The following is a 12,832-nucleotide window of genomic DNA, read 5'->3' as shown; positions in this document are numbered from 1 at the left end:
AAAAAAATTATTTTTTTATAAAAACTACTTTCCAAGCAGAAACTACAATCAAGGCCTAAAAACATTTTACACTTCATTTACATCAACTATTGAAATTACAAGGTCCCCCTAGGGAAAGACAAATAGATATGGAGTCGCGTTATGAGGCAATTTCTGCATAAGTTCTAATCGTAGATTGGGTTTTGTTAGATTCCAAGTGAAGTCTGTTCAGAAACTAAACATCGTTCTGGCTTTAGAGGACTGTTGAAAATGATTTATGGCATCCTTAAAATCTTAAAAGGTGTCAAGTGCATTTTATTTCAATCCACCAATATCCCCCCTGCATTCCCTCCTTATGTTCTGAAAAAAAAATAATAGTTTTACAGCAAATGCATGTAACAATCCAACAACCATTTTCATTCTACAGAAACATACTCATGCGAGGGTAAACTATACATTTCTATAATCTTCATTGTTAAAATCAATTTTTTTTCTAATATAAACAAAAAATTAAACGATAATAACCTGAGTTGTTTATGGAATTTTTTTTTCTGGAGAAAACTCCCTTTAAGCCCTTGAGCACCACCTTCTCTAAAATGTCTGTCTTTGCCATAACTCAGGGACTCTATATCTTGTTAAGGTGAATTAACAAGTTTCAACTCAACTCTGTATCTTCTCTAGATATGTCTGTTACTAGAGGTAGAGGTGAGAAAAAAACCAAAAAAATAATTCAATAGAGAAAACTGGAAAAAAATAACTGAAAAAACTGAACCGTGAAAAAAACTGATTAAACATATTAGAATTTTTAAAAAACTGATCGATTTGGATTCGGTTTTATAAGCCTGAAATCAAAAAAACCAAACCGAACTGAACCTAAACAAAAAAAAACCAAACCAGAAAAAACTGAGTCAAACTGAAAAAACTGAACCGAACTAGAACCGGTTTTTGTTCTAAAATAACCGAACCGAACCTGATCGGTTTTAACCGGTTTCGGTTTAAAAAAAAATTAATTATTTTTTTAATAAAAACTAAACAAAAAAAAAATAATCACCCCTACTAAATAATTCCTCTTTTTCTTTGGCCTTGATGTTCTCACAACCATTAAGATGGTTCTATACCAAATAAATAGAGACAAATTTGGGAAATGCTTTGGTTTTATTTATTTTCTGTTATTCTCCGAAAATATCTTCGTTCCTTCCTTGATAGAATTTTCTTGGAAATGATGAGCTACCACTCCCTTTTGACTTTGCTGGCCTACCAAATAAATAAAGAATTCCTCTTGGGAATAATATCTTCAGAATAAATTTAGTTGTACCAAGCAGTGAATCACACGGGAAGATTGAAAGAATAATTAAATTCTTTTTGTGGAAAAACATGAATAAAAGGTTGACGCTGGCAAGCTGCTCACTTTCCATGAAGTTTGTCGCACGTGAGCGACGTCGCGGCGATCGTCCACCCAAAAAAATAAATGTATAATGGGAATATGGGGGATGGGGGATATATATATCTGGTTAATGTGGGGAGACAAGGAATTCGTTGTCTCTTAGCAGTGAAAAATGGTGTGGGAGTCGCCACCTAGTATTTTGGTCACTAGGAACCCTAACTGGTCTCAGAGATCGGCTACGGGGACTGGTTGCGTAAATGGAAGGTATTAGCACCTCAAATACGCCCTACCTAAGGTAAGCTGCATCGTTTTATTGTCTGATAAAAATTAAGGTGTTTTCGTGTGTTTCCTAGTTGTTGGTCCATCTACGGTTCAAGAAAAGTCCTCCTCAATAAGGAGGTTCTTATCTTATCGGGTAAAGCCTAACCGTTCTAATGTCTAAAAAAAAAACATATTTTTAATGTCAAGAATACGTTTTACGTATAAATTCGTAATCCAAAAGACAAAAAGATTTTTTTAGAATTTTTGAAATATTGGCCTAGTTCTCATGGCTTGAATAAACTGGTTATTAAAGCCAAAATGCATGCTAATACATATATTGTTTTGAAATTTTCTTTGTTGTGTGAAAATATGATGTTACAATATTTATATATATATATTGGAGAGACTAGGCCGTATTTTAAAACAAAACATTTTTTAAAAATATGTATTTTTGTACGCTTTGACGCAAATCGAGTATTTTAATACTGGGTTTGTAAAAAATACAACCAAATATTAATTCACTTTGATAAAATAAATGCCTAAAAATCAACAATATTTTCAAAGATATTTTTAGAAAATTTTTGAAAGCAAAAGACATTTTTTTTGTTTTGAAAATCTTTGATGTTTTGATGAAAACCGGGTATTTTAATACCGGATTTTGTATCTTTACAGTGTAAAATACCAACCAATATTAATCAAAATACAGTAATAATATTACAACAAAATCACATATATTTTTCTATAATTTTTGCAAATTTTTATAATTTTTTTTCATATATATATATATATATATAAATAATACAAAATATAATATATATATATATATATATATATAATAATATTAAATCGGGCTGGGCCGGCCCAAACCACTGGGCCGGGCTCAGCCCAAAATTGTTGGGCCGATTTCGGCCCAAAAAATATTCTCTTCTGGGCCAGACCCGGCCCAGAATACAGGGATGGGCCGGATCCGGCCCAGAAGACAGGGCTGGGCCGGATCCGGCCCAGAAGGCAGGACTGGGCCGGATCCGGCCGGCCCAGATCAAAACGGGTGGGGGGGAATTAATTTCCCCCCCCCACCTCTGCATGCAGAACGCTATTCGTTCTGCATGCAGAGAAGAGAAAAACGTAAATGCTAGAACAAGGGGGAAGAAAGGGTTACCTGGCGCGGAGGAGGCGGTGGCTGGGTGCGTTTCTGGCGGCGCTGTGGCGGAGGTTGGTGGCGCTGCGACTGTTTCCGGCGGTTTGGTTCGTTCTCCCCGTTGCTCCTTTTCTCTTTGTTTTTTTCCGGTTTGCTTTTTTTCTTTTGTTTTCGGGTTGGTTCTTCCTCTCTTCCCGTTCCTCTTCTCTGTTTTTTCGTTCCCCTCTTTTCCTTCTCTCTCCTTCGTTCTACCTCTTCCTCTCTCTCTCCTCTGTTTTTTTCGTTTTTTCTCCCCGTCTCTCCTCTGTTTTTTTCTTTTTTCTTTTCTCTCCCTTTTCTCTCTGTTTTTCCTCTCCCCGCTCTCAGCGTTCTTGGCCTCTATTTATAGAGGCCAAGGACGCTGTTTTTTACAGCTCTCATGGGGGGCAGCCGGCTGGTCGGCCATTGGGCGCGGCTGCCGAGGTTCGGTGGGTGGTGCGCGGTGGGTGGTCGGCCATTGTGTCCGGTCGGTGGGCTCCAGGCGAGAGTGGCCGGCAAAAATTCAAAAAAAAGCAACCCTTTTTCCCTTCTTCCCCGCTGCGTGATCGGGGGAAGAAGATGAACAGTGTCGTTCAAAACGACACCGTTCTGCTCTTTCTCTTTTTTTTTTGTTTTTGAATGTATGAAACGGCGTCGTTTTGGAGAAAACGCGCCGTTTCATTTAAATGTGGCGCCAAAACGCGCCAAATTTCAAATCAGCCCTCAATCATCTTTTCTTTCTTCAATTGCATCCCTGCCAATTTTGGTCTCCGTCCCTCTTGTTGGCCGCGTTTTTCATTTTAGTCATTGGTCTCTGATTTATGCAATTGAGCCCTTAATTGACCAAAAAACTTCTAATTTCTTCAATTAGGCCCCTGAACCAAAGTAAAACAGCCCCCTCTATTTACCCGGTTTTTCCAAATTGGTCCCTGGTTTCTGATTTTCTCAATTAAGTCCCTAATTGGCCCTTAAACTTCAATATTTATGCAATTAAGCCCCTGATTTGACCTAATAAATTCCTAAAAAATATATTTTGGCCCCAGAACTTAAATTTCTTCTAATTAAAGCCCAAATTGACTTAAAAAACAATTTTTCATGCAATCAAATCCTCTATAAATTCATTTAAAAATCAAATTAAGTCCATAAACATCCAAATTTGGGCTTTTCTCCTCAAATTTCAAATTTTCCTTCTCAACAGGGCTCTCCTCCTTCAAGAATATACTGTCAAAAATCCAATCTTTGTATTTTTAACCTTATTGATTGATTTTCCAACCATTTTCTGAGCGCTTCTGCCTCCTGTTATTTTTTCTTAACCTCCTTTGGCTATATACATATTTTTATATATATTTTGTGGGGACCCAAAAATGGGTTACAACAGATGCCCCCTCTTTATAATGCTTACGGAGCAGAGGTTTTGCGCAGTAAGTTTTATAAAGATAAACCCTAAACGGAACTCCCAAAACTGATCTGGTTGAAGCTTGATTGACCTGAAACTTGTTTTTTACAGCAATCCTCCTTAACTTCAAAAACTATGATCAAAATTTATCATCTTGAGATCCCTTCTGGCGATCTCTCTAAACCAAAATCTATAATTATTGCTTACTTAACTTGGAATCCCGTCTGGCAATTCCCTTTAAACCAATATTGAAATACGAGATCCCTTCTAACGATCTCCTTTAACAAAAAATCTTAGAATCCCATCTGGCGATTCCTTGTAACCAATGTTGAAATATGAGGTCCCTTCTGACGACCTCCAAATAGCGAAATACGAGATCCCTTCTGGCGATCTCCTTTAATCGACCTGGAATCCCATCTGGCGATTCCTTTTATTCAAACGAAATATGAGGTCCCATGTGGCGACCTCCAAATATCAAAACACGAGATCCCTTCTGGCGATCTCCTTTAGTCAACTTGGAATCCCATCTGGCGATTCCTTTTATCTCAACAGGTAAAATGAGGTCCCATCTGGCGACCTCCAAATAGCAAAACACGAGATCCCTTCTGGCGATCTCCTTTAGTCAACTTGGAATCCCATCTGGCGATTCCTTTTATTCAATGAAAAACGAGGTCCCATCTGGCGACCTCCAAATAGCAAAACACGAGATCCCTTCTGGCGATCTCCTTAAATCAACTTGGAATCCCATCTGGCGATTCCTTTTATTCATGAAAACCGAGGTCCCATGTGGCGACCTCCAAATATCAAAACACGAGATCCCTTCTGGCGATCTCCTTTAGTCAACTTGGAATCCCATCTGGCGATTCCTTTTATCTCAACAGGTAAAATGAGGTCCCATCTGGCGACCTCCAAATAGCAAAACACGAGATCCCTTCTGGCGATCTCCTTTAGTCAACTTGGAATCCCATCTGGCGATTCCTTTTATTCAATGAAAAACGAGGTCCCATCTGGCGACCTCCAAATAGCAAAACACGAGATCCCTTCTGGCGATCTCCTTAAATCAACTTGGAATCCCATCTGGCGATTCCTTTTATTCATGAAAACCGAGGTCCCATCTGGCGACCTCCAAATAGTGAAACACGAGATCCCTTCTGGCGATCTCCTTTAATCAACTTGGAATCCCATCTGGCGATTCCTTTTATTCATGAAAAACGAGGTCCCATCTGGCGACCTCCAAATAATGAAACACGAGATCCCTTCTGGCGATCTCCTTTAGTCAACTGGGAATCCCATCTGGCGATTCCTTTTATTCAATGAAAAACGAGGTCCCATCTGGCGACCTCCAAATAACGAACCACGAGATCCCTTCTGGCGATCTCCTTTAATCAACTTGGAATCCCATCTGCGATTCCTTTTTCAACAGGTAATACGAGGTCGTTCTTCCTGATGGCAGGGTTCAAAACTTTTCATTTTCTCTCTTTTTCTTGTTCTTCTTGTTGTTCCAGAATCCACTACGGTTCGAAACCGTAATTCTTTGCTATTACCCACCATAATTCTTTCTTCGTCTCCAATCTTGCTGGTTTTGAAACATAGGCCCCCATCTTCTTCTTCTAGTTCGTGAGACTCCCTCTTGCTTGAGCTTGCCGTAATTCTTTGCTATTACCCACCATGATTCTTTATTCGTCTCCAATCTTGCTGGAATGTATTAAGAACTCCTCCTGTAATGATTGAGAAAGCATATATGCAATGATTTATGATTATATGCCATGCATGCATTCGTACCTGGTTTTGAAACATAGGCCCCCATCCTCTTCTTCTAGTTCGTGAGACTCCCTCTTGCTTGAGCTTGCTTTTGAAGTCGTATGCTGGATTCATCTCTCGTGTTGTCTCTGACTTTCTTCAAGTAGTCTTTTTCCCAAAATGTATGACTTGTCATTGCCTCTTTGTCATGCTTTTGTCAAATGTTTTAGCTTGGTTTTTTTTTAAAATCTATAGGCTTTCGCACATGAAAATATCTCTTATTGCCCCCCAGTGTAGGGGTGTGATTCTAGTCTAGGCTTTTATAGAGAGAAGAAATTCGTTCAGCCGATGCTAAACTTTTTAAATGAGATAACACAAGACATGCACTGTTGGGATTAATGCAAAAATGACTGTTGTGAGATCAATGCAAAAGAGAAAGAAGTCAATGGCCAAACTTTGCTTTATTGATTTAAGAGCCTACATCAAGCATAATATCTTTTTACAGAGTCAGAATTCACAGGTCGAGCTAGGTCTTCTCCATCCATTCTAGCCAACTTCAGTGCTCCTCCTGAGAATGCCTTCTTTACTATGTAAGGACCTTCGTAATTCGGTGCCCATTTGCTTTGATCGTCTCCAGGTAGTGACAATATTTTCTTCAATACTAGATCCCCTTCTTGAAACAACCGCGGTCTAACCTTCTTATCATATGCCTTGGCCATTCGTTTCTGGTACAGTTGGTGATGACATATTGCGGCCATCCTCTTTTCACTGATCAGGTTCAGTTGCTCATATCTCACTTTGGCCCACTCGGCCTCTTCTAATTCGGAGTCCATCAATACTCTTAACGACGGGATTTCTACTTCCAAAGGCATCACTGCTTCCATACCGTACACCAAAGAATATGGAGTGGTTCCTGTCGAGGTCCTAACTGTAGTGCGGTATGCGTGAAGAGCGAACGACAACATCTCATGCCAATCTCTATATGTGACTACCATTTTCTGAATAATCTTCTTGATGTTCTTGTTGGCGGCTTCTACTGCGCCATTCATCTTTGGTCGGTATGGCGAAGAGTTTGAATGCTTGATCTTCCACTTGGTACACAACTCCACTATCATTTTGCCATTGAAATTCTGTGCATTATCTGTCACTATCTTTTCCGGAGGACCATATCGACAAATCAAATCCTTTTCTATGAACCTCTTCACTACCTTCTGTGTTACATGGGCATACGAATTAGCTTCCACCCATTTGGTGAAGTAGTCAATAGCCACAAGGATGAATCTATGACCGTTGCTAGCTTTTGGGTTAACAGGTCCGATCACGTCGATTCCCCACATTGCAAATGGCCAAGGAGATATCAGATTAAATAGAGGAGCTGGTGGCATATTGACCTTGTCACTGTAAACTTGACATTTATGACATTTCCTGACATAGTCGATACAGTCTTTCTCTAGTGTCATCCAAAAATAACCAGCCCTTTGGATTTTCCTTGCTATCATATGCCCGCTAGCATGGGTTGAGCAAATCCCCTCATGGACCTCCCGTAATGCCTTTCTAGCATCTGCCTCATTCAAACACCTTAGCAAGGTTCCATCAAATGATCTTTTGTACAGAATATCTCCATCTAAATAGAAGTCTGTAGCCAACCTTCTCAAGGTTTTCTTATCCGTTTTGGAGGCTCCCACCGGATATTCCTGATTTTGCACAAGGTTCTTGATATCATAATACCAAGGCTGTCCGTCTATCTCTCCTTCAACTAAGCAACAGTGAGCTGGGTCATTTCTAATGTCAATGTGTACCGGTTGTACCTTGCACTTGAGATCAATGGTAGTCATAGCAGCTAGCGTGGCCAAAGCATCTGCAAAATGGTTCCCCTCTCTTCCCAGATGGGTGAATCTAATTTCTTCAAATTCCTTCGCTAGCGTGGACAGGTATTCCTGGTACGGCCTCAACTTTTCCTCTTTGGTCTGCCATTCCCCCTTAACCTGACAGATAATCAACATTGAATCTCCGTACACATCTAACTTCTTTATCTTCAGCTCTAATGCCGCTTCTAGACCAATGATACAAGCTTCATACTCAGCTGTATTGTTGGTGCACTCGAAATGTAGTTTACCCGAAACTGGATACTGTTTCTTATCAGGAGAGATTATTACCGCACCGGCCCCGTTACCATATACGTTCACTGCACCATCAAAAAACATTGTCCACCAATCTGTCTGCTCTTCTTCTTTCTCTATTGACAATATATCTTCATCAGGGAAGTCAAAATCCAAGGGTTCGTAATCTTCAACAGCATTATCAGCCAGATGGTCCGCGATTGCACTTCCTTTTACGGCTTTCCTTGTCATGTATACTATGTCATATTCTGCCAATAGAACTTGCCACCTTGCAATTCGACTTGAGAGAAATGGCTTGTTACAAATATACCTCAGAGGATCCACTTTTGAAAACAACCAAGTGGTATAGTATAACATATAATGCCGTAACCTCTTTGCTGCCCACACCAACGCACAACAAAGCCTTTCTATCTCCGTGTATCTAGACTCACATTCAGTGAATTTCTTACTTAAGTAATAAATAGCTCTTTCCTTCCTTCCGGTTTCATCATGCTGACCCAATACACATCCCATGGCTGCTTCAGTTACTGTTAGATATAGTACTAGAGGTTTTCCTGATACCGGAGGAACCAGTAAAGGTGGATTTTGTAAATAATGCTTGATTTTATTGAATGCCTCCTCACACTCCTCATTCCAGGTTCCAGGATTCTTTTTCCTTAGTAGTCAGAATATTGGTTCACACGTCGTTGTTAACTGAGCTATGAACCGAGCAATGTAGTTTATCCTTCCCAAGAATCCTCTTACTTCCTTCTCTGTCTTAGGGGATGACATAGCTTGGATGGCCCTTACTTTATCTGGATCCACCTCTATACCTCTATCACTTACCACAAATCCTAACAGCTTACCCGATTTAACTCCAAATGAACATTTGGCAGGATTGAGCCTTAATTCATACTTCCTCAATCTCTCAAACAACTTCCTCAAAACTTCAACATGATCCTCTCCTCTTTTAGACTTGGCAATCATGTCGTCTACATACACCTCAATTTCCTTGTGCATCATGTCGTGGAACAAAGTCACCATTGCTCTTTGATAGGTTGCTCCTGCATTCTTCAATCCAAATGGCATGACCTTATAGCAGAATGTCCCCCACGGTGTGACAAAAGTTGTTTTCGTCTTATCCTCCGGAGCCATTTTTATCTGGTTGTATCCTGAAAAACCATCCATAAAGGAATATGTGGAACTCCGGGCAGCATTGTCCACTAAAACATCTATGTGTGGTAGAGGAAAATCATCCTTGGGGCTAGCTTTATTCAAATTCCGAAAATCCACGCATACTCTAATCTTCCCCTCCTTCTTAGGTACCACAACAATGTTAGATACCCATTGTGGATATCTAACTACTTCTAGAAAGCCAGCATCCCATTGCTTCTCGAGTTCTGCCTTGACCTTGATCCAGACATCCGGGTGGGCCCTCCTCAGCTTCTGCTTGATTGGCTTACAGCCTTCTTCCAACGGTATCTTGTGTACTACAATATTTGTATCCAAACCAGGCATATCTTCATAAGACCAAGCAAAGACATCTGCATATTCTTGTAACAGGGCGATCATTTTTGTCCTTTGTTCAGAAGTAACTAAGGTACCTATTTTCAACTCTTTCTTGAGCTGATCACTACCCACATTGATGGTTTCGAGTTCCTCGGCGATAGGCTTCCAAGTCTGTTCCTGTTGTTTTACTAGCCTGGTGAATTCACTAATATTGCTTTCATCCCATTCTTCTTCTTCCATAGCTATCACATGCTCGTTCAAGTTTGGCCATTTATTCTTGATGCTAAATATATGTGATGTTGTTGGAGATCCGCTTTCAGGATTCCTGAAAGCGGGAAGTGTTTGGTGTAAATGCATAAAAAAGAAGGCAATTTATGAAAAGTGCATGATCTCACAATTTATTTAAAGAAAAAGTGGGCTCCATGACAAACATAAAGTCTAACCGACAATTGAGCCTTGATTATCGACTAGCAAAAATAAATGAAAACCAAACAAAGCAATGACAAAAGAAAACCAAACAAAGCAATGACAAAAGCATGTTAAGACAAACAAAATTGGTTTACATTTTGAAAACCACTGGAGCTTCTTGGGTCACCCAATTCTGAAACTTCTCGTCTTGAGCCAACTTGCGCACAAAGGTCTTGGCGGAGACCTCTTCTATGGTGTAGACCGTCAGTTGTGGGAGTGCTTCATCTCCCTTTCTTGCTACTGTCTTCATGTCATCTTCTTCCACCTTGTTTTCCCCCAAGGTATTTATGCTCATGTTTGACAGCTCTTGATCAAGGCTTTCGGCTTCTTTATCATTTTGCATTATGTATGCAGCTTTTGGGAATGACACGCTAAGGGGAGGGATTTCTAGCTTTTCTTCATCAAGCTCTCTTCCTTTAATTCTAGCCATCCTTCTTGCCCTTCTCCGACCAGCAGCCCACCGATAATCCTTTTGGTTAGGTTGGTACCCTAACCCAAATTTTTGAGCAGCACTTTTCATCCTTGCCAGATTAACCCCTTCTGGTATCCTGATAATAAAGTTATACTGAAATGGGATCCCGCGGTTCAAAAAGCATAGACTTGCCATCCTTGCTGCTTCTGAGATCCTTGGCCTTCTTAGCACTGTGTTCTCCGGCACCCAGTCAGCGTTCACAATTTCAAAGGCATGGATATTGTTACCCTTGCAATCACCCACTTCGATAAAAGGCACAGCTACATTCTTTATCATGGATACTGTCTCCTCAGCCTTGACAGTTACCAACATCCCATTCATGATATACTTCAAGCATTGATGCAATGACGAAGCTACTGCCCCAGCTGCATGAATCCAAGGTCTTCCTAACAACAGACTATAGGAAGGGTGGATATCCATAACCTGAAGTGTTACTAGGAACATTTATGGTCCCACATATAGCTCCACTTCTAAAGTCCCAATTATTGGCCTAGGCGAGCCATCATACGCTCTGGCCATCATAGTACTTGGCTTTATATGGGATTCATCGATCGGCATTTCTTCCAGCATGTGCTTTGGCAACACGTTAAGGGCTGAGCCATTATCAATGAGTACTTTTCCTATGAGGCAATCCTTACACCTAACCGTAATGTATAAGGGCTTGTTATGTCCGGTACCTTCAGCATCAAGCTCATCAGCCGTGAAGTACAGGTAATTAGTTGCATGGATCCTTCCCACTAGATGCTCCATGGTTTTATGTTCAATGTCTTGGGGTACATATGCCTCATTCAATACCTTCTGCAAGGCGTTTCGATGCGGCTCAGAGCTGAGTATCAGGGACATAAGGGAGATCCTAGCTGGAGTCTTCTTTAGTTGATCTACTATGCAATATTCACTATGCTTGATCAACTTCAGGAATTCATTCGACTCCTCTTCTGTTACTGGCTTATTAACTTCTAGTGCTTTGTCAAGATCTACCACTTCTTTACCCTTTTCCTTCCTCAACTCCTCGGAAGTAAAGCAACGACCACTCCTGGTCAGCCCACTTATCTCAGTCTGGAACAAAGGAAGAGGAGCTTGAACGTTGGAGGCATAACCATAATTATAAGGCATGGCATTGTGATTCCCTTTTGTGTAGGACGGTTTAACCAAGATTAGCCTTGGGGGACCATTAGCTGTTTGTTGGACCCTGCATACTCCTGTCATCTCCATCTGTCCTTCCATCATACTCACCTCACCCCTGTTCTCCATGGGTTCAATTCTCAATTGCCCCATTTTTAATATTTTTGCAATCTTTTCGCCAAACTCGATGCAATCCTCAATATAGTGTCCATCTCTTCCATGGAACTCACAATAACTACCTCCCTCCGAATGGCCTTCCATATTTGCCTCTAGAAATCCTGATCGTACTAACATGTAGTATATCTTTTCCATAGACACCTTCAACACCTTGCATTGATTTCCAACTTCTATCATGCCTATTCCACTACTACTTGAGGCATGTTTAGGCAACGGGTTTGAATTAACATTGGGCTTGTCTTCAAAGGATACCCATCCTATCTTAATAAGCTCCAGCAATCTTTTCTTGAAAGCGTAACAGGTTTCAATCCCATGCCCGGGATTACCCGCATGGTATTCACAAGTTAACTCGGGCTTGTACCAAATTGGGAATGGTGGTTGTAATGGTAGTGTAGGGATAGGAGCTATGTGCCCAATGCTCAACAATTTGGCATACATGTCCTTCAAAGGCATGGGTAACGGTGGCAGTTGTTCTGAAGGGTATCTCGTATGGGGTCTTTGGTAGTGATTTTGGTAGTTTGATTGGTTATTTGTTCGATTAGGGGAAAAAGATTGGTTAAAGTTTATGCATGAGAATGGAGAGGTAGGTACTTGTGGATTGTGGGAATCTACTTTCTTGCCCTTATACCCATCTTCCAGATTGTTAACATCGCCTTCTCTCTTTCTTCCAATAAAGCCCTTCTTTTCCGCTGGCATTGCTATTCGCCCAGCTTTAATCCCCTGTTCTATCCTCTCAGCTATGCGTACCGCATCATAGAAATGTTGAGAGGAGCTACCCATTAGGTGCTCATAATAAGGTGCTTTGAAGGTATTGGCAAACAAGCTCACCATCTCCGTTTCTATCAAAGGGGGTTGGACATGCATTGCCTCATCCCTCCATCTTTGCGCATAAGCCCTTACTGACTCCTGGCTCTTTTTCTCCATTGCCATTAGACTTGTTCGATCAGGAGCGATTTCCATGTTAAATTTGTACTGTTTGAGGAAAGCCTCCACCAAGTCTCTCCAGCTCTTGATCCTGATGCTGTCTAACCTCATGTACCAGCTTAAAGCGGATCCTGCTAGGCTATCT

At 40.7% G+C, this 12,832-nt stretch overlaps 1 pseudogene; it reads right to left on the bottom strand.

Annotated features, from left to right (window-relative positions):
- Nucleotides 1–6,398: 6,398 nt before the first annotated feature.
- Nucleotides 6,399–11,940, bottom strand: LOC112325311 (uncharacterized; annotated as a pseudogene).
- Nucleotides 11,941–12,832: the final 892 nt, after the last annotated feature.

The sequence above is a fragment of the Populus trichocarpa genome, chromosome 1 (assembly GCF_000002775.5).
Source record: "Populus trichocarpa isolate Nisqually-1 chromosome 1, P.trichocarpa_v4.1, whole genome shotgun sequence".
Classification (NCBI taxonomy): Eukaryota; Viridiplantae; Streptophyta; class Magnoliopsida; order Malpighiales; family Salicaceae; genus Populus; species Populus trichocarpa.
Note: the sequence above shows the minus strand (reverse complement) of the source record. Positions and strands in the feature narration are given on the sequence as shown.